Here is a 6,430-nt window from a genome sequence, read left to right as displayed (position 1 = left end):
CCTCTCCACCGCACGCGTGCCCAAGTCCGACCAGTCGTGTCGCTCCGACCTCTCCACCGCACGCGTGCCCAAGTCCGACCAGTCGTGTCGCTCCGACCTCTCCACCGCACGCGTGCCCAAGTCCGACCAGTCGTGTCGCTCCGACCTCTCCACCGCACGCGTGCCAAGTCCGACCAGTCGTGTCGCTCCGACCTCTCCACCGCACGCGTGCCCAAGTCCGACCAGTCGTGTCGCTCCGACCTCTCCACCGCACGCGTGCCCAAGTCCGACCAGTCGTGTCGCTCCGACCTCTCCACCGCACGCGTGCCCAAGTCCGACCAGTCGTGTCGCTCCGACCTCTCCACCGCACGCGTGCCCAAGTCCGACCAGTCGTGTCGCTCCGACCTCTCCACCGCACGCGTGCCCAAGTCCGACCAGTCGTGTCGCTCCGACCTCTCCACCGCACGCGTGCCCAAGTCCGACCAGTCGTGTCGCTCCGACCTCTCCACCGCACGCGTGCCCAAGTCCGACCAGTCGTGTCGCTCCGACCTCTCCACCGCACGCGTGCCCAAGTCCGACCAGTCGTGTCGCTCCGACCTCTCCACCGCACGCGTGCCCAAGTCCGACCAGTCGTGTCGCTCCGACCTCTCCACCGCACGCGTGCCCAAGTCCGACCAGTCGTGTCGCTCCGACCTCTCCACCGCACGCGTGCCCAAGTCCGACCAGTCGTGTCGCTCCGACCTCTCCACCGCACGCGTGCCCAAGTCCGACCAGTCGTGTCGCTCCGACCTCTCCACCGCACGCGTGCCCAAGTCCGACCAGTCGTGTCGCTCCGACCTCTCCACCGCACGCGTGCCCAAGTCCGACCAGTCGTGTCGCTCCGACCTCTCCACCGCACGCGTGCCCAAGTCCGACCAGTCGTGTCGCTCCGACCTCTCCACCGCACGCGTGCCCAAGTCCGACCAGTCGTGTCGCTCCGACCTCTCCACCGCACGCGTGCCCAAGTCCGACCAGTCGTGTCGCTCCGACCTCTCCACCGCACGCGTGCCCAAGTCCGACCAGTCGTGTCGCTCCGACCTCTCCACCGCACGCGTGCCCAAGTCCGACCAGTCGTGTCGCTCCGACCTCTCCACCGCACGCGTGCCCAAGTCCGACCAGTCGTGTCGCTCCGACCTCTCCACCGCACGCGTGCCCAAGTCCGACCAGTCGTGTCGCTCCGACCTCTCCACCGCACGCGTGCCCAAGTCCGACCAGTCGTGTCGCTCCGACCTCTCCACCGCACGCGTGCCCAAGTCCGACCAGTCGTGTCGCTCCGACCTCTCCACCGCACGCGTGCCCAAGTCCGACCAGTCGTGTCGCTCCGACCTCTCCACCGCACGCGTGCCCAAGTCCGACCAGTCGTGTCGCTCCGACCTCTCCACCGCACGCGTGCCCAAGTCCGACCAGTCGTGTCGCTCCGACCTCTCCACCGCACGCGTGCCCAAGTCCGACCAGTCGTGTCGCTCCGACCTCTCCACCGCACGCGTGCCCAAGTCCGACCAGTCGTGTCGCTCCGACCTCTCCACCGCACGCGTGCCCAAGTCCGACCAGTCGTGTCGCTCCGACCTCTCCACCGCACGCGTGCCCAAGTCCGACCAGTCGTGTCGCTCCGACCTCTCCACCGCACGCGTGCCCAAGTCCGACCAGTCGTGTCGCTCCGACCTCTCCACCGCACGCGTGCCCAAGTCCGACCAGTCGTGTCGCTCCGACCTCTCCACCGCACGCGTGCCCAAGTCCGACCAGTCGTGTCGCTCCGACCTCTCCACCGCACGCGTGCCCAAGTCCGACCAGTCGTGTCGCTCCGACCTCTCCACCGCACGCGTGCCCAAGTCCGACCAGTCGTGTCGCTCCGACCTCTCCACCGCACGCGTGCCCAAGTCCGACCAGTCGTGTCGCTCCGACCTCTCCACCGCACGCGTGCCCAAGTCCGACCAGTCGTGTCGCTCCGACCTCTCCACCGCACGCGTGCCCAAGTCCGACCAGTCGTGTCGCTCCGACCTCTCCACCGCACGCGTGCCCAAGTCCGACCAGTCGTGTCGCTCCGACCTCTCCACCGCACGCGTGCCCAAGTCCGACCAGTCGTGTCGCTCCGACCTCTCCACCGCACGCGTGCCCAAGTCCGACCAGTCGTGTCGCTCCGACCTCTCCACCGCACGCGTGCCCAAGTCCGACCAGTCGTGTCGCTCCGACCTCTCCACCGCACGCGTGCCCAAGTCCGACCAGTCGTGTCGCTCCGACCTCTCCACCGCACGCGTGCCCAAGTCCGACCAGTCGTGTCGCTCCGACCTCTCCACCGCACGCGTGCCCAAGTCCGACCAGTCGTGTCGCTCCGACCTCTCCACCGCACGCGTGCCCAAGTCCGACCAGTCGTGTCGCTCCGACCTCTCCACCGCACGCGTGCCCAAGTCCGACCAGTCGTGTCGCTCCGACCTCTCCACCGCACGCGTGCCCAAGTCCGACCAGTCGTGTCGCTCCGACCTCTCCACCGCACGCGTGCCCAAGTCCGACCAGTCGTGTCGCTCCGACCTCTCCACCGCACGCGTGCCCAAGTCCGACCAGTCGTGTCGCTCCGACCTCTCCACCGCACGCGTGCCCAAGTCCGACCAGTCGTGTCGCTCCGACCTCTCCACCGCACGCGTGCCCAAGTCCGACCAGTCGTGTCGCTCCGACCTCTCCACCGCACGCGTGCCCAAGTCCGACCAGTCGTGTCGCTCCGACCTCTCCACCGCACGCGTGCCCAAGTCCGACCAGTCGTGTCGCTCCGACCTCTCCACCGCACGCGTGCCCAAGTCCGACCAGTCGTGTCGCTCCGACCTCTCCACCGCACGCGTGCCCAAGTCCGACCAGTCGTGTCGCTCCGACCTCTCCACCGCACGCGTGCCCAAGTCCGACCAGTCGTGTCGCTCCGACCTCTCCACCGCACGCGTGCCCAAGTCCGACCAGTCGTGTCGCTCCGACCTCTCCACCGCACGCGTGCCCAAGTCCGACCAGTCGTGTCGCTCCGACCTCTCCACCGCACGCGTGCCCAAGTCCGACCAGTCGTGTCGCTCCGACCTCTCCACCGCACGCGTGCCCAAGTCCGACCAGTCGTGTCGCTCCGACCTCTCCACCGCACGCGTGCCCAAGTCCGACCAGTCGTGTCGCTCCGACCTCTCCACCGCACGCGTGCCCAAGTCCGACCAGTCGTGTCGCTCCGACCTCTCCACCGCACGCGTGCCCAAGTCCGACCAGTCGTGTCGCTCCGACCTCTCCACCGCACGCGTGCCCAAGTCCGACCAGTCGTGTCGCTCCGACCTCTCCACCGCACGCGTGCCCAAGTCCGACCAGTCGTGTCGCTCCGACCTCTCCACCGCACGCGTGCCCAAGTCCGACCAGTCGTGTCGCTCCGACCTCTCCACCGCACGCGTGGCCAAGTCCGACCAGTCGTGTCGCTCCGACCTCTCCACCGCACGCGTGCCCAAGTCCGACCAGTCGTGTCGCTCCGACCTCTCCACCGCACGCGTGCCCAAGTCCGACCAGTCGTGTCGCTCCGACCTCTCCACCGCACGCGTGCCCAAGTCCGACCAGTCGTGTCGCTCCGACCTCTCCACCGGACGCGTGGCCAAGTCCGACCAGTCGTGTCGCTCCGACCTCTCCACCGCACGCGTGCCCAAGTCCGACCAGTCGTGTCGCTCCGACCTCTCCACCGCACGCGTGCCCAAGTCCGACCAGTCGTGTCGCTCCGACCTCTCCACCGCACGCGTGCCCAAGTCCGACCAGTCGTGTCGCTCCGACCTCTCCACCGCACGCGTGCCCAAGTCCGACCAGTCGTGTCGCTCCGACCTCTCCACCGCACGCGTGCCCAAGTCCGACCAGTCGTGTCGCTCCGACCTCTCCACCGCACGCGTGCCCAAGTCCGACCAGTCGTGTCGCTCCGACCTCTCCACCGCACGCGTGCCCAAGTCCGACCAGTCGTGTCGCTCCGACCTCTCCACCGCACGCGTGCCCAAGTCCGACCAGTCGTGTCGCTCCGACCTCTCCACCGCACGCGTGCCCAAGTCCGACCAGTCGTGTCGCTCCGACCTCTCCACCGCACGCGTGCCCAAGTCCGACCAGTCGTGTCGCTCCGACCTCTCCACCGCACGCGTGCCCAAGTCCGACCAGTCGTGTCGCTCCGACCTCTCCACCGCACGCGTGCCCAAGTCCGACCAGTCGTGTCGCTCCGACCTCTCCACCGCACGCGTGCCCAAGTCCGACCAGTCGTGTCGCTCCGACCTCTCCACCGCACGCGTGCCCAAGTCCGACCAGTCGTGTCGCTCCGACCTCTCCACCGCACGCGTGCCCAAGTCCGACCAGTCGTGTCGCTCCGACCTCTCCACCGCACGCGTGCCCAAGTCCGACCAGTCGTGTCGCTCCGACCTCTCCACCGCACGCGTGCCCAAGTCCGACCAGTCGTGTCGCTCCGACCTCTCCACCGCACGCGTGCCCAAGTCCGACCAGTCGTGTCGCTCCGACCTCTCCACCGCACGCGTGCCCAAGTCCGACCAGTCGTGTCGCTCCGACCTCTCCACCGCACGCGTGCCCAAGTCCGACCAGTCGTGTCGCTCCGACCTCTCCACCGCACGCGTGCCCAAGTCCGACCAGTCGTGTCGCTCCGACCTCTCCACCGCACGCGTGCCCAAGTCCGACCAGTCGTGTCGCTCCGACCTCTCCACCGCACGCGTGCCCAAGTCCGACCAGTCGTGTCGCTCCGACCTCTCCACCGCACGCGTGCCCAAGTCCGACCAGTCGTGTCGCTCCGACCTCTCCACCGCACGCGTGCCCAAGTCCGACCAGTCGTGTCGCTCCGACCTCTCCACCGCACGCGTGCCCAAGTCCGACCAGTCGTGTCGCTCCGACCTCTCCACCGCACGCGTGCCCAAGTCCGACCAGTCGTGTCGCTCCGACCTCTCCACCGCACGCGTGCCCAAGTCCGACCAGTCGTGTCGCTCCGACCTCTCCACCGCACGCGTGCCCAAGTCCGACCAGTCGTGTCGCTCCGACCTCTCCACCGCACGCGTGCCCAAGTCCGACCAGTCGTGTCGCTCCGACCTCTCCACCGCACGCGTGCCCAAGTCCGACCAGTCGTGTCGCTCCGACCTCTCCACCGCACGCGTGCCCAAGTCCGACCAGTCGTGTCGCTCCGACCTCTCCACCGCACGCGTGCCCAAGTCCGACCAGTCGTGTCGCTCCGACCTCTCCACCGCACGCGTGCCCAAGTCCGACCAGTCGTGTCGCTCCGACCTCTCCACCGCACGCGTGCCCAAGTCCGACCAGTCGTGTCGCTCCGACCTCTCCACCGCACGCGTGCCCAAGTCCGACCAGTCGTGTCGCTCCGACCTCTCCACCGCACGCGTGCCCAAGTCCGACCAGTCGTGTCGCTCCGACCTCTCCACCGCACGCGTGCCCAAGTCCGACCAGTCGTGTCGCTCCGACCTCTCCACCGCACGCGTGCCCAAGTCCGACCAGTCGTGTCGCTCCGACCTCTCCACCGCACGCGTGCCCAAGTCCGACCAGTCGTGTCGCTCCGACCTCTCCACCGCACGCGTGCCCAAGTCCGACCAGTCGTGTCGCTCCGACCTCTCCACCGCACGCGTGCCCAAGTCCGACCAGTCGTGTCGCTCCGACCTCTCCACCGCACGCGTGCCCAAGTCCGACCAGTCGTGTCGCTCCGACCTCTCCACCGCACGCGTGCCCAAGTCCGACCAGTCGTGTCGCTCCGACCTCTCCACCGCACGCGTGCCCAAGTCCGACCAGTCGTGTCGCTCCGACCTCTCCACCGCACGCGTGCCCAAGTCCGACCAGTCGTGTCGCTCCGACCTCTCCACCGCACGCGTGCCCAAGTCCGACCAGTCGTGTCGCTCCGACCTCTCCACCGCACGCGTGCCCAAGTCCGACCAGTCGTGTCGCTCCGACCTCTCCACCGCACGCGTGCCCAAGTCCGACCAGTCGTGTCGCTCCGACCTCTCCACCGCACGCGTGCCCAAGTCCGACCAGTCGTGTCGCTCCGACCTCTCCACCGCACGCGTGCCCAAGTCCGACCAGTCGTGTCGCTCCGACCTCTCCACCGCACGCGTGCCCAAGTCCGACCAGTCGTGTCGCTCCGACCTCTCCACCGCACGCGTGCCCAAGTCCGACCAGTCGTGTCGCTCCGACCTCTCCACCGCACGCGTGCCCAAGTCCGACCAGTCGTGTCGCTCCGACCTCTCCACCGCACGCGTGCCCAAGTCCGACCAGTCGTGTCGCTCCGACCTCTCCACCGCACGCGTGCCCAAGTCCGACCAGTCGTGTCGCTCCGACCTCTCCACCGCACGCGTGCCCAAGTCCGACCAGTCGTGTCGCTCCGACCTCTCCACCGCACGCGTGCCCAAGTCCGACCAGTCGTGTCGCTCCG

This window comes from Lasioglossum baleicum, unplaced genomic scaffold (genome assembly GCF_051020765.1).
Source record: "Lasioglossum baleicum unplaced genomic scaffold, iyLasBale1 scaffold2888, whole genome shotgun sequence".
Taxonomy (NCBI): domain Eukaryota; kingdom Metazoa; phylum Arthropoda; class Insecta; order Hymenoptera; family Halictidae; genus Lasioglossum; species Lasioglossum baleicum.
This window is presented reverse-complemented; position numbering follows the sequence as displayed.